The 27,511-nt window shown below is 33.1% G+C and overlaps 1 non-coding gene across 1 annotated transcript; it reads left to right on the top strand.

The window, feature by feature from the left end:
• Positions 1–8,493: 8,493 nt before the first annotated feature.
• TRNAM-CAU (transfer RNA methionine (anticodon CAU)) lies at positions 8,494–8,565 on the top strand. The gene has a single exon. It is a non-coding gene; the product is annotated as a tRNA-Met (tRNA).
• The last annotated feature ends 18,946 nt before the right edge of the window (positions 8,566–27,511 follow it).

Raw genomic sequence — 27,511 nt, 5'->3', positions numbered from 1 at the left:
ACGAAGGTCGGGGACCTACTGCAGAATATCCTGATTTTCATCCCGCATCAGAGAAGTCTGTACTACGCATGCGCAACAGCTAAATGGGATTGTCAGCTGACGGCTGCCACTTAAGGTCACTGTGTCAGTATCAAGTGATAAGAAAAGAGATCGCTTTTGTAATATTAAAGTTTATCCATTTTGAAATAAATCGATATGAAACATTGAAGGCAGGAAATTTATTTGCAACATCAGTCCCGGTGATACGTCTGGCTTCCTTTACCTTGTAAATTTGGTTTCACTTGCGCAAGGAAGACGTACAAAATTAACAATTTTAAAATTTACAGTATTTACTTCCTCTGGTTCCAATTTTATAATGTTTGGAAGTACATCGTCTATTTCAATTAGGAAGACGGAATTTAATAAATATCCCACTTCACTTCAGAGAAACGACTTTCCAATGTTATTTATCACATATTATTACCAAAAATATAATTACTGCACATTTAAGATTCCTAACTTATTTGCAATTTGTAACCGAGCTGCAAAGTTAATATAATTTGTCTGAAAAAAATAGACGAACGAAATAAACTAAATATGCTTCATCGACCCCATACCCACAAGGGAACGCAGGATATTGATTGTAGTTAGCCGTGTATTTAACAAGAATTTTGTTTATCTGATACGCTCTCTAAATTAGATAGAAAAAGCTTTTATTAAACGTAGAGGAAGTGCTACGAATAATACAGTAACGTAGCACTATGCTACGCTCGTAGAGCATTATGGCATAAATTTAATAACGTATTAAGTTCAGTCTACAATGTGACATTAAATGTGTTTATGTACAAAACGCATTTAAATATTAAACTAAGTATAACATTTTAGGTAATCAAATTTTATTACTCAAATCTGATTTGAACATTTTTACTTTAAACATGATTTGTTCTTTTTCTGCTGTGCTATAATTTTATAAGATTACAACAGCTTTGAACTATGTATATTTAATAACTTCATTTTTTGAAACAAATACATCTATACATAACATAAAGTACATTTTTGCCTGGTATTTGCCTTTCTAAAATAACAAAACATCCCAACCACAGAACAAGCCAGCTAATGAAACGCACAACGAACGAGATATTTGAAAAAATAAAATTAAACAATTAACTTTTGCAATAAACCGTTACGACCGGAGCGGTCAGCTAACGTGCTAATGAAAATACTGCGATATTAAACTCAAAGACGACCACGATAGTTGACATTTGGCTTAATGAAAAATTTCATAACAGTCCCGGATTGCGAACAACACTTGTGGGCGGCAATTTGGACCGGTTAGACGCATCTGCGGCGACCAACGTGACGCGTTTGACGGGACACGTCCGGGAAAATGACCACTTGAATTTGAAGTGGACGCGCTGTTTATCATGAGGAATTTGTATTTCGCTTGTGTAATGTAATGATAAATTAGGCTCTATCTGTGACAAATATTGTAAAGGTTTAGTAAAAAGAAACAAAAAGGGAGAGCACTTTTGTACTTTTAAAGATTGGAACGTATGTATCTATGAAAAATGTAAAATATTAAAATATTCATCATAAGGTTTTTTATTTGATTGCTAATTCACTTTGATTTTTTATTAATTTACGACCGAAATTCCAAATTGACGTTCCCGCAACTTGGGAAAAGCCGTCAAAGTTTTAAAAAGCGAAGAAAACAATATTATTAGAATTCCCGCGCGGGCCGAAGCCATGGCAACCCTCCTCAAATATTGTAGAATTTATAATTTTGTGGATTTGGAGCCAGAATATACCGTACACTCTGAGCCGGTTAAATTTTATTTATTTATTAGTTTTGCATGTACAGCACTGTTTTAATTACATGTGGGCTTTGAGCCAATCCGAGCTTAATTTCCTTCCTTATAATATTTTACTTTCAAAGTAAATAACGAGACCGCGACTCTAAATTTGGTTAGTGAGGAAGTTTTGTTAGAGTAACTGTTTGCTCGGTACACAGCTCGCGGTGGATTTTAAACGTTTAATTATTTCGAGGAAAGGAAACGAAGCTATTGACGTAGAAGTTGGTGACCGGGACTATACAAGAAGTTATAAATTGGATTCATCATTTGATTAATTTATTGTCTAAATTGAAATTCATAATGGCCTGAAAAAAATTATCCGTTGATTGACTTACACGACTCTACATTATTATATTACTACAATGTGCTAAAATTATGCACAGATATATATAATTTAGCCCTCACATAGATATCGTTACAAAATAATATAAAGATACCATTACTCGTTTAATTACCATTATCCACACTAACAAAAGTACGTATATTTACAGTACACACGTCGTATCAAATAGAAATGCCCCATTTAGCGCTATACTCCAAAACTCCACAACTTAGCTCGATCAATAGAACTGCATCATGATCCGACCAGTTGTTTCTAATAACCCCAATGGCCGGCTGGATACAAATTACAAATAAAAAAGCCCCAAACAAAGCCGGCCGGAGGTAACAGAAGTCGAATGAAATGGAAAAATTTTGCACCCCTATTGTTATTTTAGTCTTCCATTGCACACTCTGCTACGTTTCTGGAACGTATTTCGCAGTTTTGTGAATATTTTTTTTTATAATATTTATTGAGAGCAAACTGGAATGTAACAGGCATGGATGGAATGGGAACGATTTGCAATTGGTTGTGTTATTAGTTAATTGATGTGCTGTTAAAATAATGTACATACTTTAAAGTAATGGTTAAGTAGGTAAAGAGAAAAATTTGTTACATTTTAGGGGATGGATTTTAATGTTGCATGTTATAGTACCGAAATGCAAAAGAGTACCTACAGAAAAAGTGATACAATAAATAATTAATATTACTTTTGTCAATATTTAAAATACAAGTAAGTAATGGAAATAAACATAATATAGCAAAACTTATTTTTTATAGAATGTGCATAAACTGAAAACACCCGCAATTTCAACCGTGTCTTCTAATTGTTATTTAAAAATCCCATTACTACACAATAGGTCTTGAAGAAATGAGCTAGCGGGATTCACGCCTATTACTGTAATAGAACTAGAACTTATACTTCTATTCTAGTACTATAGTACTACTACAATAGCGCGTCTGCGTCCGACACGCTTTAGCTTTCCTTTGTACTGATTTAACATTTCCACACATTTATTTGTTCACAGCTTCTTTATTACTTGAATCCATTTGTTATCGTACTTTTTATCACTTTATTTTTATTAGAATGCTTGCTGAGTAATGAAAATCGCGTGGATAGATAGTCTCACTATTTTGAATTTTAATTTCATATGAAAAGAGTTTTTTACGGGATTTAAAGTGATATACTCAACATCACTCTTACCACGAAATTGTTATTTTACCTACATGCTGTTTATAATTTGTTGTTATGTGTGAATATAACGTTAGAGCATAAGATATAAAAATAAAAGTATTTGTGTATGCATGCTTGTACCCTCTAGCGACCACAATTAACCAAAGTAACATTCGGAACGAAATAAGCTAGCTTTGTTGATGATGAAACGATATTATGGTAAAAATTTACCATAAATCTCAGTATAGTCATATTATGTCTCATGATGAGAAACTACCAAGACTAACAAAAAATCACTGCAAAAATTAAGAAAAAAGTATAAAACAAAGTCGCTTTCTCTATCTCTATGTCCTAATGTATACTTAAATCTTTAAAATTATGCAACGGATTTTGATGCGAATAAAAAGTTAAAACATATAACTGTATTACACAGATATCGAATATAAACAACGCTCAAGAACGATCATTAAAATCCTGCAACAATAATTAGACATGCACGTGCCTCCTGCAAGTCGTTAGACCTAACGGGCTCCACGAGGACCTGGAGGGCCCTACAGTGCCCTAGAGTGGCACCCTGCGGTGCCCCTCTAATTGGTCCTTTGTGATGAGTGCTTGTGGAACCTTTTTACCTGCCTTTTATGTGAAATCGAACATTTGTTCAGGTGTGTTGCAAAGTTATTTTGAAATTAATACACATAAAAAAATAATGAAAAATCTTGAGCAATCAAATTATTCAAAAGTATGTTAGAATTAGTAGTAGTATTGTAGTATAGTAGGTAACAATTTGTTATTAAACCAAGTCCCTCAACGGTTACTCCATCTCAAAAAGTTTCATAGTCATAAAATCCATAATAAAAAAATCATTTTAATACTATTGAGACGTTGCAAAGTACCAAATTTTCTACTGCGTTAAAACTTTTGTATATAAATTTCCATTTTTTTTGTTGATACATACAACGAGGTACTTTATAACGTTTACAAATGAAAGCAAATGAAACCAAGTGATGCCCAAACTAAACAGAACAATCAAGGCAACGCAAATCAGAGCAAACTATATCATTAACACTCCAGTTAGATATATAAAGTGCTTACATGCGAAAATCAGACGAATTTACATAGTAATTGCAGATGCAAATGAAGATACAAAGGCAGTCTGGTGTTCTCCGCAGATGGTAGATTCTGACAAATAGCTCTGCATTGGATTGTTGAATTAATATACTTTAGAATTGTGGCCTTTTGACTTGTGATAGCTGAGGTGAAGTTCTGTGGTAATATGGTTGTGATATTTCTAAAATGTTAAGGATTATTTCTATAGTAAGAATATTTGGGCTATTTTAAAGGATAAAGATTTGAATGGTCACATTTTTTAAATCCATACTAATATTATAAATGCGAAAGTAACTCTGTCTGTCTGTCTGTTACTCAATCACGCCTAAACTACTGAACCAATTTTCATGAAATTTGGTATGGAGATATTTTGATACCCGAGAAAGGACATAGGCTACTTTTTATCCCGGGAAAATGACGCAATCCCGGAAATCCCACGGGAACGGGAACTATGCGGGTTTTTCTTTGACTGCGCGGGCGAAGCCGCGGGCGGAAACCTAGTATAATATAAATGTTATATGAATATAGGGGCCGACTTACTTTCACAAATATTGTTACATGGTCGTAATAACATAAAACGAGTAAATATATAACTGATAATATTCAAAAGCTCATCCAAAAATAACATAAGTGTATCTTATGCTAACTCTTCAAGCCGAAGAGCCTTCCCCTACACACAAAATTAATCACGCTACGTACTTATTTCAGTTACGGGACAAGTAAAAATACCAAATTTCCCACTCACCCAAATGCTGCCATGACAAAATTAAAAAATAATCCTTAACAACGCGACGTTCTCTTTAAGCGAGATATTAAATATTTTTATAACGATAGAATGCCGTAACTTTTGATAGAAAAAGTTGCTCCTCAGCCGTAAACACAATTACGTTGATATTTTTACCCGATTTGCTGGAAACTTTTTAAATTTCCCCCACCCCTGAACAGGTAACCCCGATCCTGTTATTAATCAAAAACTCAATTAAATGGACGACTCTTTTCTTATTTTGGGGATAAAGAAAGAACAATACAATTAGAATAAACGGCGAAAAATATTTTTTCGTGCAAATAACAGTCCGCTTTGTGTTTCGACTTGCGCCTATAAATTGAATTTGTTATTGGTTTTCGTTTGATTGTTGCGGTCTGGGTGTATGTTGTCTTTGATTCGCAATAAATCGGTAAGATATGGAATTCATATTGAACGGTTGTATAATAGGTACAGAAATAAAACACAATCTCATTTCATACTTTTTATTAAAATATGTAATATTACTGAAAAACCGTTTTGCTTGAAAAATTTTTTGCAGTTGCTTCAAAACTCAAAACTCAAACATTTATTCAATTAGTTTTCTTAAGTGCTCCTAGCACTTTTGAATCGTCGTAGCCTTCGTAGCATAGGTATTTTGAACATTTACCATATTTTAAGCTATTGCATAGCTTCTATCGCGGGCCTTGAGCGCGGAGACTGAATCCAGAAATTATGTAACGAAAATAACCTCACGCTCCCCACTCCGACGGGCACGGAGGTGTGGCTTGAAGGCATAGCATGCAATAGCTTTACCGCGGCAGTCCCCGAGTGCCACACGTCTTTTTTTTATTTTAATTTTTATTGTTACTATTTATTAGAAAATTGTTTAATTTTGAATTTATAACGTTTATAGACAAAAGCATCACTCCGATGGTGAATTCAGAGCTATCTACAGAACAAATCTATTTTTAATACTATCGTTCAAATACAACGCGCCAAATCCAGGGCCAAATCTACCTCTATACACAGTTTACGTTCGACAGCTGCCATTCCCTTCAGCAGCGCACACCTGATATATTGGCTGACACATGTCAGAATTGACAGATTTGACATGTGTCAGCTAATTTAATGGTTGGCATGTGTGTGCTTTTCCAACGGATTATTATTTTAGGTTTAATATTGATTAAATTGAATTAGGAAATTTCAATTGTCGATTTTCACTAAAGCTACCTATATACGACGATTATAAAATCCGGAATTATTATATTGGGTTTGAATTATTACCTTATGACTTATTAGGCAAAAAGCCCTACATTTGTAAATTTGTATTCAAGTTATACCCTCAGAAGATAGACATTTACTAAGGGATTTTTTTAAGCTTAAAAGTTGTACCTACAATCTATAGGCAATAGTGTCCGACCGAACTTTCGGTTTCGGTTTCGGTTTCGGCCGAGTTTCGGCCAAAAATCAAGTTTCGGCCGCAGTTTCGGTTTCGGCCAAAATCGGCCGAAACTTTTGCCGAAACCGAAACTTATTTCGCAAGTTCAGTGAACGTAGTTCACACACGTTCACGCTCGCCTAACTTCGTTTTCCTCGGCAACGCTTTGACGGACGCTGTCAAAGCGTTGGTTGACCCACGCTGGTGGAAACAATTTTTGATTATCTATGTTGAGATTGGAACTGGGTGTAATAGTAATTAATAATTATTATTTTTATATAAGAGGTACCTAAAAGAGATTATTCTTCTAAGTACAAATACCAATCCAAAGTATTAAAGACTCTATTAATAAAGAAAAAGATCTCAAAATACCAATACTTAGTATTTAAAGTAACAGTTACAATTACTGATTTGATTTAGATGACTGATTTTACTGAGAACTTAATTTGAAAAAATAATAAAAATTATAACGCGTTTCAGAAACGAATCTTCAATGGCGGCCAAAGCTGACACTGACATATGGTAGGGTATTTTATTAATTATTTCAAATTGTTTATTGACAAACTTTTTTGTTATGGTATTTGTGTATTTATATGAATTATCATATTTACGTATACAGAATGCAACAAAATCCCCATAATACTTGTAATGAGCCCATAAAACTGAGCAACTTTTCCCAAAGAAAATATTTTGTCAAATTCCAAAAAAAACATTATTTAAGTACTATCGCAAATACATAATTATTGTCATTGTTAATTTATGATAAAAACTATTATAGGGAAAATCAAATACATTTTAGTGATTTTACTTTTCCCAATTTTTTTTGCATGCCGTACGGCCGTGTGTAAGCAAGAGGGAATGATAAGCGCCGCCATTTAAGATTCGTTTCTTTAATGACATGCGTTATAATTATTATAAAATTGTTATCTACACTAATATTATAAAGAGGAAAACTTTGTTTGTTTGTTTGTTTGATTGTAATGAATAGGCTCATAAACTACTGGACCGATTTTGATTAAATTTGGCACAGATAATCTTTAGACCCTGAGAAAGAACATAGGCTACCTTTTATTGCGAAATATGTACCACGGGCGAAGCCGGGGCGGACCGTTAGTTATTAATATTTTAAAAATATTATTTTTCTATCTTATATTAAATAAATGATTACAACAAATTTAATATACTGTGTTTTCATTTTATGCCCTAATTAAGGCAAAATAATAGGTAAAATCCCCCAAAGTTCAGTATTTTTAGAAATTTCATACTTGACCACGTGAGTTTCGGTTTCGGTTTCGGTTTCGGCCGAAACTGAAGCCACGGCCGAACATTCGGTTTCGGTTTCGGTTTCGGCCTGGAAACCAGTTTCGGTCGGACACTAATAGGCAAGGATTCTTTTCACCCTGTATTGTGGTTTAGTTGGATCGAACTTTAAATATTAACTATATTATCTTTCTTATATATAAAAATGAATCGCAAAATGTGTTGGTAAGCGCATAACTCGAGAACGGCTGAACCGATTTCGATAATTCTTTTTTTATTATATTCCTTGAAGTACGAGGATGGTTCTTATATAGAGAAAACGTAAACATGTACCACGGGCGAAGCCGGGGCGGACCGCTAGTCTTATATATAAAAATAAATCGCAAAATGTGTTGGTAAGCGCATAACTCGAGAACGGCTGAACCGATTTCAATAATTCTTTTTTTATTATATTCCTGGAAGTACGAGGATGGTTCTTATGTAGAGAAAACGTAAACATGTACCACGGACGAAGCCGGGGCGGACCGCTAGTTATTAATAAGATTTAGTGTGTATGTAGTTTATGACGCTTATAATAATGGTTTTGAATAGATGCATAATTTCGTCTAGATAAGCATAAGCAGAGTGGCGCAGTGGAAGCGTGCTGGGCCCATAACCCAGAGGTCCGTGGATCGAAACCATGCTCTGCTATCATCGTTTATTTTTAATCCTTTGTATTTTCCTACACTAACTAAGAAGCATATTAATTATTTTAAGAATTCCAAATGTAATATCTTCATCTTTATACGTGTGTTGGTATACAAAAATTTTCGTTTTTGGTAATTTCTATTACCTCCCGCTTCCCTACCGCTCACAATTTTTAAAACAATTTGTCCCAAAAAATACAAATATATTTTATAACAGTCATTTCGGTTCACCACACGTGTGCCAAATTTGGCAGACGTTTCATGTATTACGAAAATAAAGTTTAGAGTCAAAACATTGTTTCCTTTGTATCAAACATAGATTGCTATAGATTCTATATCTCCCCCTCGTCCAGACTCTGATTGCACACAAATAGAGCTACATAATGAAAGCAATTTCCTTATTTGAGCTTAAATCGACAATATGGAATCCTAAAACGGCCAACAAGGCCTGCACTGGTCATACGTTCATTATAAAACACATTCTAGCCCCTATTGCACAGATAATAGAGGATAATTTAGAGTGAATAAATATAGCTGTTACAGACCAATGTTGCGGTTTGTGTAGGGGCACTAACATTCAGATTACAATGGGATTGGGGACCGCTTAAGGAACATATGAATTAAAATGTAATATACGTATTAGTTCAGTATAAATTTACTATTTGGGTATAGCAGTTATTTATTAGGGTATTGCACGCCTCATAAGCGAAGCGTTGAGGTGGGTACTACTGTCACTTCGCGCAAAACATCTGATTTTTCAAACTTAAAATGTCTTTATGTATCATACATTGCACTTGTAAGATAATACATACACACACATATTAAGAAAAAACACTATTTTTAACGTTCATGATATTTTTGATGTCATTTTTGTTATTTAAACTAGTTAAAAAACAGTTTAAAAAAGTTCTGTCTTGGACGTCCGTGTGTCTGTATGTGCGGATCCTTTTTCTTGTTAACACGATAGCGACCGAAATACTTTACTAATCGAGTCTTTTTTTTTCTCTTACGCTTGAGTATGCTCAGGAACAGAACCCTTTCATTTTTCAGGGTCTGATTCGATGTGGTTTAATTGTTATTAAATAAACAAAAATAATAATTAATAAATATTTATTAAAAAAAAATTATGAGGCGTGCACTTTTGGATTTTCCAAATTATTTTAAAGTATTTTCGGTTTTGTTTTATTTAATTTCATTTAATAACATGTACGAAAGGTATTTTATATTGATATTAAAGTAATTACATAAATAATCGTTTTTAATGAAGTAAATTTTATGACATTGTTTGGTTCAAGTGGGGGTATGTAGTTGTCACGATTAAATTTTTTGCGAACTACCGTCGAAATATCTTCAAACTAAGTACATTTTTGAGATTATCCCTGTGTACTATGTGAAGCATGACGTTTAATATACATGCGTGTTACTGAGAGAAAGACCCTATAATCTATGCTAACAAAAATAGTAGAAAACCGTAAACATTTTCCTCTAAAATTCACAAGCCTCAATAATTTCGTTACTTAACAGAAGAACCCTGAAAAATGACATAACCAATAAATGAATTGGCAACCCTTCCAAACGGATGGTCACCACAAACAGACAGGATATCCACAAAAGCACAAAGCCAGTCTAGATACATGTATTAAGGGTTAAATTAAAAATTCCAGTACCGATAGAATTTCATCCAATCAAGTTTAAAGGCCTTTTGGAGGAAATGAAGCAATAAAGTCCGATGTATTTTTTGTTTTCTAGTAGGAATTTATTAATTGATTCGTATGGTTTTTTCGGATTTAATTTTCGTGTATTCAATGTTATTTGAGTTGTATTTAAAAAAAGGTTGTTAAAAACGTTATTTTTATTATTGAGATTTGATAAAAAAACCAATTTGATATATTTTCATGAGATACGATACGGGCCAAATTTAATAGCAGTGTTTGTTTATCCTATCAACCAACTACACAAAATAATTTTCCCAAACTTGTGGTATTAGTTGCAATATTACTCGAGCTTCATACAAATTTTGCATGTAAGGCTTTTAAAAATCTTTATATTATTTTATTTATGTTTTCTCAGACAAATTGTACAAACAAACACCACTTAAGTCTGTACCGATTAAACTGCAGAGGCAATATCCTAAGCCGACCGTAATCCACCACGCTGCCCAAACTTCGATTTGGTAGATGTCACACGTCGTTCAGCTTTTTGGTTCTACAATACACCAGTTTCAAAAGACATTTCTTCAATTACTTTGGGAACTTTTTACTACCTAAAAAACTAGTGACCAACTTAATATTATACAGATTAACCTTCCTCTTGAATCACTCTATTTAAAAAAAAGCCGCATCAAAGTTTTTAGTTTTAAAAATCTAAAAGGGATAGCGGTAAGCTACTTTTTTATACTATGTCTTTACATGTATACAGGGTGTCCTACTGTTGGTATACTAAGCTCAAAGGAGGTTATAGTTTTGCATACGCTGAGTACGTAAAAAATACTAATAAAATTCCAGACACAGTTTTATTTTCAAATAGATGTATTCTTAAAACTCATTGTGTACACCCATAACAAGCAACCCGCCCAACTTTGCCACCAGCACGTGAGCTATCGTTTAAGATTATGTTTTCATAGACAAAATGCTCACATTAGAGAAGCGGTTTATGCCGGCTGCGCGAAGCTAGAGAAGAAAGCATGAATTTTCAGGAAAAATTTAGCAAAATATTGGTAATGTAATTTTATGTTATTTGTAATTTTGTTGTTTAAGTATTTTTTACGTGATCAAGGTATGCAAAACTACAAGTCCCTTCGCGCTTAGTATACCAACCGTGGGACAACCTGTACAATGTGTGTATGTGTGTAAATAATTGATTTCTTTTTATCATTGTTAAGTCTTGAGCGTTATCCACTTGGCTTTAGTATTACATTATTTATTACATCAATACATTGACTTATCTAATTACGGCCGCGCTTATGTCGCATGTGCGGCTTAACGACCAATCACTATAGATTATATCGTTAATTACAAGGTAACAATGTGATCGCTTCCACAATGGATCAGATTATCCGCTTTTTAACCAACTTCGATAAATAAGGTTATAGGCTTTGAAATGTACCTACACATACGTATGTGTATGTATGCTCCTGGAAGTTTTCATAATATTACATAACAGTCTTAAAAAGTTTAAAATATCTATCTTTGATAAAATTTATTATCTTTAAGGATTTATAAAGACAGCGCCACATGAGTAAGTAGTTAAGGATTTCTATAGAGATGTACGATTCAAAGAATAGGAGAAGAATTCAATACATAAGGTATGCCTGCTCGAGTATTAACAATATCAACAAATTCAATATAACACGTTCGAAATTCACTATTCCCAAAACAAATGACAACATTAATAACCCGCCAACAGATACACGCAACACGATACCCATTACAGAATAGTCATAACAATTTTCAAAGTCACTACATCAAGCTAAATAAATAAGCGGTGAAATTCCGCGCTTGACGCAGAGCGCAGCGGCGAGGTAAAATTTCACAATTAGGACACAAAGGAATAATACAGATACTGTGTCCTGGAAATAGAAATTCAAGCGTCATTTTGTTGAATTCACGAGCTGTTTCGGAATTCCGGCGTGGATGCGGAAAAATCCCCCACATTTACGCTTCACGCTGGCGCTCCGGTGTTGCGCTATTGTCACCTCTGTGGGTGTTAATAGCTCTAGATAATTATCTTCTGCATAGGCTCATCTATACTTATACCTTGGAAATATGAGAGGTAAAAATTTAATCTTAAGTTTGTTGTGGTGTAAACTTCAAAGTATTGATCCGCTCATAAATTAAAATAATGAATTCTGTCTACACTAATAGAAAGCTGTATTCTTCAGGAGTAACACAGGCTAATTTCTATTGTCATTATTAATAGTCAATTTAACTACGAAAAAAATTTTTCAATAAATAAAACTATCCTTCTGTTCTAATGTTTGAACAGTAATTTTATAAATTGCAGTTTACCAATATAGCCTTTTTAATTTGCGACGCGATAGTAATCATCAGTTTTTAATTGGAGGAAATTTTAGCTCCAAGTTAAATTTTTTCGGTAAATATATTTCCATAATATTTACCTCGATCTAAATTTACGAACTAGAAAAATCCCTGTGAAAAATAATTTTTCCAGTAACAATTTTAAAATTCGTAACAGATTGCGAAAAATTTTCCAACTAAGTTCACGATAATTGTCTCTTTAGTTTCACATTGTTCTTTTTGTTGAAAAATTGCGTTTAAAAAGGGAACTCCTATATTTTATTATCTCGATTCTAGATAGTGGAAAATAATGTTTGAACTTACTTTTTATTATTTATTCAATTGGTAATTTGAATTATATTTATTAATAGAAAATTTACCCAATATGTAATAAAACATAATATTATCTAGGTACTGTAGTATGTACCTTTTATTTTCAAATTAGTTTATCAATACTGGCCGGTTGGATTGGTTGGTAGCATTGGTAGTGACCCTGCCTTCCAAGCCACTGGTCGTGGGTTCGATTCCCACCCGGGGATTAACACCTAGACACAGAGCAAACATATTTGTGTTATGAACATAGATGTTTGCTCTGTGTTAATCTATAATATAAAAATGAATCCCAAAATGTGTTGGTAAGCGCATACCTTGAGAACGGCTGAACCGATTTCGATAATTCTTTTTTAATTATATTCCTTGAAGTAAGAGGATGGTTCTTATGTAGAGAAAACGTTAATATGTACCACGGGCGAAGCCGGGGCGGACCGAATTATTATTTACTTAAAATTATATATGTATGTTTATTGTTTATCACCCACCTGGTTCACATAACACAAGCGAAAGCTTAGTAAAAATATTTATTTATTTAATAAAAAAAATCCAGCAAAAGCGTTACAGAATTACTCTTACAACAACATATACATACACAGTATATAGGATCGAACACACACTAACATTTTACAGTCAGCAGCGCGCACGTTCATTAAATTTCGCGAATTTAAAATTGCTTTAAGTCGGTGCAAAGTTTTTATTAGAGTTTCGAGTTGGCAACTAATCTACATGCGTAATGGTGGCGTTGGACTGTGAACTAACTTCAACTTACTTCTTGTTTGACATGCGGCGTACATGTTACGAATAGTTTTGAGTCTGGTAATTTATTTATAACACTAATTTGCACTTTTCATATTAGTGCAGGTGATTTGAATGCTGAAGTAATTCAGTTGGTTGTTAGATTTGAGAATGTACAAGTCCCACTTGATTGTGTGGAATGTTAGGATTAGTTTTTCTGTGTAATGTGGGTTTAAATAAACTATTATTTAACTATTATTCAAAAATTGGCGAGTATATAAACTATTATATACTCGCCAATTTTCAAGGGGAATACATGCATTTTAACTGCTACTAAATAAGGATACGATACAATAATAATAGATCATCACTTTTGACCAAATATTCAGTCATCTGTATCTTATTTTAGAATATTTCGTAGGCAGAATGTGATTTGCTTACAACCAATTATAGCCAAACACTACTATATGTATAACCTTTCATTGAAATTTGGCTTTTAGCTAAAATCCGCTCACTATAAGCCAAGCGATAAAATTATAATCAGACCTCAAAGTTGTATCTCCTTTAATATTTATTAGATTAGACCAGATCATTGTCAGATCCTTAGCCCTAAACAAGGGCTATTCACAACCTTTGGGCTGTACGCTAGTGATACGCCTGACGTACCAGGCTTGCATACTAATTGAGGAGCAACCAATCGCCATTCTATACATCAAGGGAATATTGTTGGCTTGCTATTTTGTATTGACTGGAGATGAATAAGGTACGTATAAACAGTCTTATTAAGTAGATTTACTATTGTCTTGTGTTTGTTTGACGTGAGTATTATAAAGCTTAATTACTGCGATGTTGTTTATGATGGCTGTTGTCTGGCAAGAAGTAAGCGTCTCATTCAAAGGATTCAGAATGCCTGTGCGCGCTACTGTTTCCAGATCCCACCTCGCACGCATGTTACGCCTTTCTTAAATAAAGCAGGAATACTAAAGATGTCAGCATGTAGACAGCTCCATCTTTGTAGTCTTTTGCATGGTGTAGTCAATAACCATTCACCGCCTTACCTCTATGAGAAATTAACTTGGTCACGAAGCCAAGAGCTCTGCAAATCAAGGCCTTTCTCTTGTGTTTTTCGAATACCTAAGTATAAAACAGCTGCATTTAGAGGTAGTTTTAAATATCGGGCTAGTAAATGCTGGAACGACCTGCCTCCTCCTATACGCGAATCAAGGTGTCTTGGTACTTTCAAAGCTAAACTAAAAAGCTATTTATTAATAAAACAAAAAGAGCAGTGCCCAGTGAATTAGTTGATGAATGGGTAATTTATATATATATATATATATATATATATATATATTTTTTATATTGTGTTTTTACATATTTAATTACTTCAATAGTAATTATTTCACCCGGGTATGAATGAACTGGCTATTATAGATATAATTGTGTGGTTGATTAATTATTATTAATATAAGATGTATCGATGTATCCCACCGGTAAAAACGGAATAAAACATTATCCTGCATTCCTTTCATTTTCCATTTTTTTGTTGTTTATTTTTTATTGTTTTACCTGTTTTCCTAATGTATTGCATGTTTGTTTTATAAGAAATGCTGTTAGTTTGTATACTTTTATTTTAATAACAAAATTTTTGTTGTATAAACTCGTGTGACATTTGTGGCTACAACAGGCTATGGCTGAAAAACAGCGGTGAAAGCACTGGCCTTTTAGTCATTGCTTCCACCATATGCTGAGTCCATAGCCTTTTCGTAGTAAACTGTTATTTTTTCTTGTGTATTTTTTTTGTTTATGTGTTTGATTTTTACTGCGAATAAATTCTTATTCTATTCTATTCTATTCTATTTAGAAATTAAAGATTTTAACGGATTTTTAACGCTATTTATTCAATATGTTGTCTCCGCGTGACCGCGCTTGCTGCAAAGTGTGCGAAACGTCGGGATAATTATTATATAATGAATAAATCGCATTTAAAATCCGATAGATTTGTCGCGTTTGAGTTTTTTTAGAGTTTGAGTTTTTTGAAAAAAAGAAGCTATGCCAAAAAGCTTGTATTATAATTTCTACAAAACGAAGTTAAATTATGTTTAAACAGAAAATAATTAACCAATGAATGACCCTCACTTTGATGATAAAGAGCATATTGAGTTGGATGTATTGAATAACTTTAAGGATCAAGGGCTCAAGGGCGATAGTTTCTAAAAACAAACCCCGAACTCCGGAAACCAAATTGCGGACAATAAAATTACGTATTCAATGATAAATCCAATTAATAGAAGCCTTAACTAACCCTTGGGTGTTTAACGGCAGTTCAGCCACTTTCAGTTAATGAATATAAGCACCGCCGCGGGATCACGCCTGTCTGTTACAACAATTACAAGCCGGTATTAATAAGGTGTGTTCATGTGTGCTTTTCGGTACATGTGTCAAGTTTACGTGGAACTGATTCATGTGTTGTGTGAGGGTTTATTTTAGTGGGTGTTTTGTGTATTTGAGAGGAAATTTTCTTAAGATATGATGGACGATTCTAAAACATGTTTTAATTGAAATGGAAAAGATTTCCAATACGTTTCATAAAATAGTATAATTTATGAGATGAATTTTTAGTATCCTCCCTATTCTCTTCTGATAGTTCGTAAGTAGAACTATCCAGTATCCACCCTGGTATGCAACAACCTCTATATTTGCTACGTTTTAAACATTTGGACTTATTTAGAACAGTCACGTATAAAATCGATCAATGTAGCACATCTCCAAACCTCATGATACTTTACCAAACTTTACCTACTATGAGTTTATACAACATCTGCCTGTCAAAACAAGATCACTCGCTCAAAGATATTTAGCACATTAATAAATGCAGTGCTGATAAAAAGCTTAACGAATGACCAACGTTGTTGTCAGTGTGGGTTAATCTCATGAATATTCCGGTAACCACTGCGTCGTGCTGTGATGAGTACTGCGACTGGCGGAAATGATACTTTAAAGTAAACTAGCTTATTAACTAGCTGTTACCGTGGATTCACCCGCGTGAATCACTAAGGTAAGGTAACATAAACCTCTATCTTGCGTCTTAATTATCTCTACACACAAACAACACGAAAAAACCGACATGAAAGAAAGACAAATACACTTTCCCATTGATAATATCTTTGGAATACGTAAAGATCTTTCAGTTGTGTAAGTGACAAATAAAATATTATCATACTGAAATTAAGTATATGCATCGCTCATAACCAGTCTAAACACACTGTAAAATGTTATTATAATCTCGTTTCAATTTAAACGCAACAGGGAATCTGACTGACACAGGAATAATATAAATATTATTTTCCAAATAAAGATATTCAAATATCAAACCATTACAATCCCCGCACCATCAAACTTAATTTATACGATACCTCTCTTAGGGCCTCGTTCACCATCTCCAAGTAAAGCGTTGATTAGTTACTTCTTGATTAACGTTAATCAGCAAGTAAAGGTTACGAGTATCTTTTGTCAATTTCACAAACGAAAAATAAGCTCCGAGTAACAACTTACTGGTTAGATGAGTAACGGAACAAATCGTACGTCTAATTCGTTCAATATTACGTCAATGTCACTCGTCAAACGTCATTGCACTATTGCAGCTGTCATTTATGCATTGTTAATTTGTTAATTGTTGTGGATTGTCTGTAGGGTCGGAAATACGCGTGTGATTTTAATTTGTTAAATTATTATATTAAGTACTTACCTATTTAATTATTATGGATAGAGTTAAAAGAGATAGAAGTGCAAACTTTTCTTTGAGGGATGGGAGGGATTAATATGATTTGATAGGTTATCTATAAGTAAAATCACTTCTATAATTAAAAAATACCACTCACCTTTGCGATGTAGGCATTATTTTATGTTTTATAAAGTTATGCACTTGGTTAACTGCATATTTCGATAGACGAAATCTAGCAAAAAAATCAGTTTCATCGAGGTCCGTAAAATAATCAACACGGAATTTAAATACACGAATCCTTGCTATTCGTTGTGTCGAATAATATTCTAATTCATCCAACTGATGATCAATTAAATCAAATAAATCCATTTTTATTCGTTTATTTCAAAAAAATCGTTGGTGATATGCAAGAAATGACAACAGACAATACTTAACCGTCGAGTAAAACACGCTAATTGGCAGAAGACGTGGCAAGTAAGTTACGGGTCAGTTAATCTTATGATTAGTGCTACTCGGACGTCGTGAAACTCGCACTTGAAGTTACGGGTCACTTTAACTGGCGATTAGCCTACTCGACACTTTACTTGAGGGTGGTGAAACAGGCCCTTATGGTAATTGATATTATTTTACGTATTTCTCTCGATATATCACTCGAATTAATATGATTGCTACTACAGCTATCGAAACCGAAATAATTTACAAAATAGAAGCGTATATAAGTTGTATTTCATCAAATTAAATTTGCGGTTTCGGATTATTTGTTTAATTAAAATGGCTTTGGTTTGCCTTCGTATATTAAATGAAGGATTATTAAATTTATTAATACTAGCATCGTCCGGTGGTCGGGATTCGACCGCTTCGTTCTATTGACCCACCCCTTCATTGCATGTAACTATAAAATATATTTGACAAAATATCTGCAGTATATAAACGACAGTAAAATATTATGTGCCATGGCGTACATGGAAAAAGCACTTTTAGTGTTCCCTTCAGAATCGCAGCCTATCATAATAAACACAACCAAGTGCTTGTTGTCTTGCTGCTATGGTTATTTTTTTTACTTTTAATGTAAGATAAAGTGACACACAGTAGGTACTATTACATTCACATTAAACAATAAATAAAAAAGATTTTAACATTATTTTATTGGGAGCAAACACTTTTAATGCATAAAATACCTACACGTTTTCCAGAAAAAATACATTTCACTTCATTCTCTACTACTACTATAAGTAAAGTGTAGTTTCACGATAGAAAAAGATATCTCAAGGAGTAAATATACGCTAACAAGATTAACATGAAATTTGTAAGTGAAAACAGCACGAGACAAACGTTAAGAGAGCACCATAAACAAAACACAAGAACTTGGGTAACTTTTAAAAACAAATTCGCGTTCACGTGATATTTATGGTTGTTTAAAAGTTAGTTCTCTGGCAACATTACAGCTAATACGTTACTTTATGTCGTCACTTAAATATTTTGGACGTTTTCCGTATAAATATAGACAATCTGACAGAACTGTGGGGTGCTTTAGAATAATCTTTATTACTGTAGGCTTGCTGTAGGTATATTGCAATCCAATATTGTAATATGATTCGCGCCTGTGTTATAAAAATCTTTTTAACAACTTGTATAAGCCTACTCAAATAATATTCTTGAACACTATTATTTTTTTTATGCAAAACTGTTCAGGCATTTGACCGTGATCTCGCCTGATGTTAAGCGCAGATTCCTTCATTGAATAAATCCAAAACAAATTATAATCCATCCATCCAATCCATGATTAGATTGCAACTAGAGAGAAAATATGCCGTATGCCTGTAACAAATATAACGTACACATACATACTTATACTACAGAATTCGTATCACATTTAAAGATTTATTTGCACTGTTTGCAGCATAGCCCAGGTTCAGCCTCGATCGCCCAACAAATTCGCCACTCCGAAACCTACACTGATGTAACACAATCAGAGTCCCACAACTAATTTCGTGATAACAGAAACAAACGTTATTACGCCATTCCGAGCTAGCAACGTTCACTCCATTACACAGTAGTCGGATCCCATTTACATAATTCATTTTCTGAACCACTGGCTCTTGTTCTTCGTATTATGTCGCGGAATCCCGTTGACTGTAATAATGCTGTTTACACGTTTAAGGCAAGCTTTTCTGTTATATTACGAGGATAGAGAGCCTTGCTGTTTTAGACTGAATGGTAATAAGGATCTGTTATATAAAATCACTACATAGTATAAAACAAAATCGCTTTCTCTATCCCTATGTCCCTATAAATCTTTAAAACTAAGCAACGGATATTGATGCAGCGGTTTTTTTATAGATAGAGTGATTCAAGAAGAAGGTTTTAGTACCTATATAATTTATTACGTTTTATACAAAGCGGGTGAAGCCGCGGGTGGAAAGCTAGTATAGAATAATATAATTTAGACAGAGAAATACAACGCCTAATCATGCCTATGTAAACTTGGAAATGTGCTCTGATCATGAAAATCTTTTTAGCTATATTTCCTATATTTCTTAGATTGGTTTGTAGTTAGGCTATGGCTACTAATATATGGTGCACTTATAAAGGTTATATTTCATCAACTGTATATTGATACATAAAACTTTGGAGAGTAAATTTGCAAAAGTACCTATAGTTTTAAAGTAAGTCTTCAACTAGTGTGGAGAAACGATTCTTGGCTATATTACACACTCCACGTGTTCACTTTGAATGCAATTGTTAACCTGTACAAGATTCACGTTTTGGCAATAATTCTGCAACAATAAATAGTTTATTAAGATGTTCATACATATAGTACTACAGTATATAATCCTGTTGTTGTTCGGGTTATAATGGATGTCGTAGCTTGTAGAAATATACAAAACAGTTTTCTAAAAAGGTGAAATTTAATATTATTCTCTAATAAATTAACTGAATCGTGAAATGTATGCAGTGCTTCTGGGAAATGGTGCTATGATACTCAGTTACTTGTAGGAATGATAATAGTCAGCTATCTCCTATTGAAACTTTAAATCAGTTCAGTTTTTATAGAAATAAGCGTATCAAAATAAAAATAAAAATATGAAATAATTAATAGAAATATGAATTAAAATATTACTTGATTTGTCTCACACATTGACGAGAAATTAACAGCTATACTTTCTATAAGTTTCTATAGGTTTACTTGCTACGATATCAAACATACCTTACACTTGGTCTTAGGTCCACAGAGTACCTGCTTAGGTCGAAAAGTACTTTACGGCCAACTTCATATTATTAAAGTATCCAAATATTTCATATTCATTATAAAAATATAATGAATAAAATTCCGCAAATAGATCTAAAAGAAATGTAGAATTATTTGGAAAATTCAATACGTAAACCTTCTTAAGCTTCTTATAATTCGGGTAGATATTAACAGAATGGTGTAACAGACATTCGTAACACAACAATATTCTCTCAAATAAAACCTTATAACAGTTGTGATTCGTATAATTTCACTAAATATCTCGCGAATGGATATTAAATGGTATCTAAGCGCATTTCCATCGCCCTTTCGATAATCGACGATGCTCACTAATTTTCAACCATTTGCTTTTACGACGTCATTACTACGAGTTATCAAATATAGGATTTGTTTTGCCGTTACGAGATAATATTTGAACATTTCTCAACGCCTACTTAGATGTTCGGTGTATTTTATTGCAGACGTTAAATGTAATGTTTTTCACAATTAGGTGTTAAATATTTTGCTATTTGATCTTTGCTTGTATCTTTTTATATCATACTAGCTTCCGTCCGCAGCTTCACCCGCGTGGTGTTTTGATAAAAGGTAGCCTATGTTCTTTCTCAGGGTCTAAAGATTGTCTGTGCCAAATTTCATCAAAATCGGTTGAGAGGTTTAAGCGGGAAAGCGTAACAGACAGACAGACAGAGTTACTTTCGCATTTATAATATTAGTAGGGATTAAAATAAAAGCTAGCTTTGCAACGTTGCTTGCATATCTGGATAAATTACTGTAGGTGTGTGGAATAATTGATGCCCTGCCTACCTGCATACTATGTTTTTATACTTACACCAAGACTTTCTTAGTTTGATACCCGATGGAAACAAAAATATTATTTTGTCTAGCGGCTAGGCAAAATACGGCAAGCAACTATTTGTTGCTAGAGCCAGGCCTTAAGAAAAATATAAGGTAATATCTAAATAATTAAATAATAATCGAAATAATTATTGTGATGCTCTTAGTTTTAAATTTTCTTTATTACGTTGTAGCATCGTTCTCCTCCTATACTCAATCACTTAAAACTATTTTTTTCCTAATTAGTGCTGATTCAATGTAAGGACATGTATGTACTAAACCATGATGTTTAAAAATTTTCAAGCGTGAAAGCTATTTAAAATTGAAACTAACAAAATGAATTCTGATTTATAGCACTGTTGTAAGTTTATCTACCCGTACCAGGTATATTAATAGGCTAATAATGGTAATGTTTAAACAAATTTGAATACCCGCTGTGTACATCTCACAGCTGAAATACTGTTGAACAAACATACATGCAATACAAACATCGATTTATGTGACAATTAAAATCGCTTCAGTGTGCACAAAACAGTTTACTTTCAAGAAAATTGTTTACAATGAGCCAAGGACGTTTGACATATTATATTCTTATTGATGTTTTGTTATTATATATGTTTTGTTTTTTTCATAAAGTATTTTTTTAAATGAAAAAAGTAAATCAAACCATTATAGTTCTTATCGTTATAGTTATCGTCAACATATTTGAAGGTATGTTTTCATGATTTTTCCTTTCAGATGAAATTGTTATGCTTGTTACAGTTTTCTCTTGTTTAAATAGGGAAAAAAATAATCACAAGTAATTGAAAATATTATGTGAACGTATTTGTGTGCTCTATCATGGCTCTATCTTTTCAATCTCACATACATTTAAATCAGTGCAAAAACCGGGACAAATCGTTATTATATAATTATAATTTACATAAATTGACGAAGATAGTTTCACAAAAGGATTTAACAGGAAGCCCTGAGTTTGACGAATAATAGAGCCCATATCTATAGATTAAAATTATCTACATAACGGTAAACGATGGAAATTTCTAGAACAAAAGATAATAGATGTAGATGTAGAAGATAATGAATGTATTAAAAGGCTTAATTTCCGCCAATACAGCGCTTGTAGCGCTGCGTTGATTTGTGTAATTGAAACTCCTTCCAATGATACTAATTGGACGATATTGGGCTGTAAACGCGAGCGCTCAGCGATTGCTGTTTTGGGGTATGGTACAAGTCATAGAAAATAATGGGTGATGTTTTTTTTTTATTTCAGTTCTATACATGTAACTAGAGGATATATTTTTTAGGTATATAGAATAAAAATGCTTATAAACGCAGTTTCGCAGTAAAAAAATGACGTTCAAATCCTGCTTTATAATCTAATTATGCATTACTAGATTTCCGCCCGCGGTTTCGCCCGCGTTTGCAAAGGAAAACCCGCATAGTTCCCGTTCCCGTGGGATTTCTGGGATAAAAACTATCCTATGTGTTAATCCAAGTTACCCTCTATATGTGTGCTAAATTTCATTGTAATCGGTTCAGTAGTTTTTACGTGAAAGAGTAACAAACATCCATACATCCATACATCCATACATCCTTACAAACTTTCGCCTTTATAATATATATTAGATATTAGATATTAGATGTTTAACTTTAAAACAAAAGTTGTACATTGACATACTCTTTATTTGAAGTACCGTGGGTAATGGTGGGTAACATAATTCATTCAATAATACTGATGTAACTCTAGCATTACAATATTTACCTAATGGGATTACATTTATATATTTTATTCTAAATATCCAAATTATATATTAATCAGTTATGAGTTTATATATACCTTAGCTAAGGCAAGGGACACACAAAGTGCTACACCGGCTGTTCCTTACGTGATCTTCCCTTTTTATCTCGATCCATGTTTTTCCGGTTTTCCTTATACCGATATCATCATTCATATTATTATTATTTTATATTCATAGATTTTATCCCGGATTATCAGTGTCCATTGATGTTGTAGAAAAATAATAAAAGATGAATAGACTAAGTAAACATACGCAAAACTTTTCCTTCTAAATACAATTGATAAAAACACTCAATTAAAAGTTTTACTTATTACATACATATCGTACATAATATTACTCTATTAAACCATGCTAGTCATACAATATTTTCCTAAAGAAGATAAATAACAGTATCGCAACACCCCGCGGTGGTACAAGCGATGAAAAAATATGTTTACATTTATTCTGGGAACTCTGCCATTTTCCGGGATAAAAATTGACCTAACCATACAATAGTATTATCGCAATATGAACTATAACTGCGCTTTTATATTATACAGATAAGTAAAACTTATATTGCGTAATCAAGTAACTATCATCCATTTCAAACATTTCATTTAGATTACGAATGTACATACTTCTATACTAATATTATAAAGAGGAAAGGTTTGTAATTATGTACATACATAATTACAAACCTTTCCTCTTTATAATGAAAACCATACATACATACATATGTATGTATGGTTTTCACGCATAAACTACTGGACCGATTTCACAAATTCTTTCACCATTAGAAAGCTGCATCTTCACTGAGCTCACACAACATAGGCTATATTGCATTTTCAAAAAAATTTGAGATCCTTACCAAAAATGCAATAATGTAACCCAAGGTGTAAAAAATTCCTTAATAAAAATTCTGTCATCGCGTGCGCTGCAGAATCTATTCCTTGAAGTACGTGGATGGCGGACGGCTAGTATTAGATATATAAAATAAAATACTCATACATCGTGTTGTAAAAGTACTTAGTTTCACTTATAAAGTCGATATAATATAAACACTACTGTCATATTAAACTGAACCAAGTCAAGTATTAATAACATTTAATTATAATCAATTCCAAATCTTCCACACTCCTTCAAACTGTCAAAACGTCTATAATTCTGCCAAACCATAGACGTGCTTAAATTATTCACATAAACCCAATGTAACATAATATGCCAACCCGCGACATACACTGGGTCTGACCCGTGACCAGGTCCGTGGGGAAATCACACCTCGTAATTACACTGTATTTGGGAATGAAAGGATGAGTGCTTGGAGATTTTGTTCAACGAATCGGAACTGGGGTATTTAGAGATGCAGTAATGGCAGTGTGCATAAATGAAACAAGCAATACGACAAAATTATTAATGATAACTTGAAATATTTTAATAACAATCAGGAGCGTATGATAATATATTATAATGCTCCACCTAAAAATATTGGACGCAAAAAGATTTAGGAGAGAGCTACTAGTGAAGTGTTGGTCATTTTGCTTTCTAGTAACAGACAAAGGGAATATTTTCATTTCCATCCTGCATTAAAAGTACTCTTGCTATTTTTATTTATTAATGTGATGCTAATTTTGGCGCATAGAGCGCCAATTTTTTTTTTCCTTGCAAATGCAAGTGTGAATAATTCACTTAGGATAGTGATCCTAAGTAAATTATTCACAGAGGAAAAATGCAAAGAAAAAAATTAAGTGTAATTTAATCATAAATACATAGAGAATCATTACATGTACGTTATGTTAACTGAACACTACCATTAAAGTCACATTAAAGAAAGATAAATACAAACAATTACGTAGTTGAAGTAGGAACATATTATTTTAACTATTCGTGCCGGGCTTTTAATTTTTCAAAATACTATTTTAAATTGTATTTGATTTTAAATTTAAATTCAAATTCAAATCTCTTTATTTGCAGAATGTATATTTACAATGATGTTAGGTAGGTACATATTACATAGACCCTTAAACAATAAACATTCTGGCTCGTAATTGAGCATGCAAATATCTTATAAATTACAATAAACAATTTTATATTACACACTAGATCCCATTAAAATTATATATATTAAAATTATAGCAGCTATTATAAATTTTTACAAACAACAAGTAATACATTAGATTACCAAAATCTAACCGGCTACGAGAATTTCTTTTATCACTTATTTTGCTTGATACTTCAACGTACTCTCTATTTTCTTTTCTACGCCTAGTTCCTTCGACTTCCGGCAACTCTAAAAGCCATCATAACCAGAAGGCAGAACACTACATAGCAAAGGTCGTTACCCCCATATCGAAACAGGCGGTGTATCGGCAAACAATCTAAGTCGGAACCTTGCAAGATATCGCGCGTGCTGCCGAAACGCTCCTAATATCTGTAATAACTACGATCCAATAAGTGCCTGGGTCACGGTTTGGTGCGTGTCCCAAGTTAAAGGCGATCGCGGATTGGATTTATGAAAAATATATGAAAGTATATACGCTATTAGTAAGTATGTGATGACACTGATTGAAGCATTTAATAAAGAAATGTTTATGATGTCGCTGGTGTTTTTTAAGCTATTACATAGCTTCTATCGCGGGCCTTGAGCGCGGGGACCGAATCCAGAAATTCCGTAACGAAAAACCTCACGCTCCCCACTCCGACGGGCACGGAGGTGTGGCTTGAAGGCATGCTATGCAATAGCTTCACCGCGACAGTCCCCGAGTGCCACACGTCTTTTTATTGTTTTGCATTTCCTATAAGTCTTTCAGGCATAAACTAAAAGAAAATTGTTTAGCTATTTCTTAGGATAAGATATAACAATTTACATAAATTCATAGTTCTGTGACTACTGCATTTTATGCATAAAAAGATCGCTATAAACCAACACATAATTATGATCAATAAAAAGTTATAATATTATATCCAGAATTGTAACGGTATAATAGAATGTGCAATAAGCATAATTAACTGCATACAAACTTTAGATTTGACACTAACCTTATAAGATTCATCTCATAACTTGCTTCCAATGCATTAGCTCGCATAAATCATTGACGAAAAGCGTTCTCACTAATTGTACATGGCATGGTGACGTCACTAGTCGTGTACAGTGTACATGTTACATCTAACATGGCTACGTAATTAGGATAGTCTGTACTTCCGCTAATAATACAGTAACGATGTATTGGAATCCAGTAATAAGTATTAAATATTGGAGTTGTTATTATAATATTATATAGTTAAGAGCAAGTATTTGTGGCTAGCTTGTAACGATAGCTCGTAGCAATGTGGAAGTGTCCACTATTTTTCTGAAAATATTGTGTGTTAATTGTTTTTTGAAACACTGTAGATATTTTTTTTTAATATAAGAAACCGCAGAATATCACGTCAGTTTTCAAATGAGCCAAATTGCTATACGAATTTCAAGGCTTTTACAGCTTACTGAATATGCTTACCATACGAAACTCCTTGAACTTTTTTTCACTGTATCTTATCAAAGATGATAATAGATCTAGTGAGAAGATCTAGTGATTAAACTTGAACTAATTCCAATATCTACATTTTGCCAATATGCTATCCTCGATCCCACTATTACCTGTTTAAAATAGGGACAAGTTTATGCTCATAGATCCCATAAAGTCACCTCACCCCGTCTATCCCATCTGATGAACGATTTACAACCGTCCTCGCCTTTCCACTTTGTTCTATTTCCCTCGAGGATGCAACTTATTATTTTGAAAAAATATTCCCTTTGTCTGAAAAAGAAACGAGACAAATTGCACCTGTATTTCTTGTATTGTACGACAATAATTTTAATAAAGAGTTGCTTTTGAATAACGTGAATTCAAAATATTAAAGCGATGCAAAGGAAGGTGATCTCGATCTTGATAAAAATTGTCCAAATCCGTGCAGTGGTTCGATTGTGAAATTATATAAAAAAATTGAATAAAATATGAACATGAGTTTCATGTCATTTCAGTTAAATGTAACTAGACTTAAAAAAACACGAGTTTATCTCAGACTAAAAGACTCTGTAAGTTTCTATTTACTATTATAGTAGGTAATAGCAGTAATGATTTTCAAATAGTCAATTATTTAATTTATTATTACAACTATAACTCAGAACACGATGTTTCGCTGACTATCGTATACTACTAAATCAATAGCCATAAATGGTTAGATTTACTAATGTACAATTTTACGACACGAACATATAATTACAATATATACCAGCTATAAAACCA

Source organism: Colias philodice, chromosome 15 (genome assembly GCF_061535455.1).
Source record: "Colias philodice isolate Cphi_HAF_F1 chromosome 15, ilColPhil1 Martin Lab GWU primary, whole genome shotgun sequence".
NCBI lineage: Eukaryota > Metazoa > Arthropoda > Insecta > Lepidoptera > Pieridae > Colias > Colias philodice.
The sequence above is the reverse complement of the archived record's forward strand: the minus strand, read 5'-3'. Positions and strand labels throughout refer to the sequence as shown.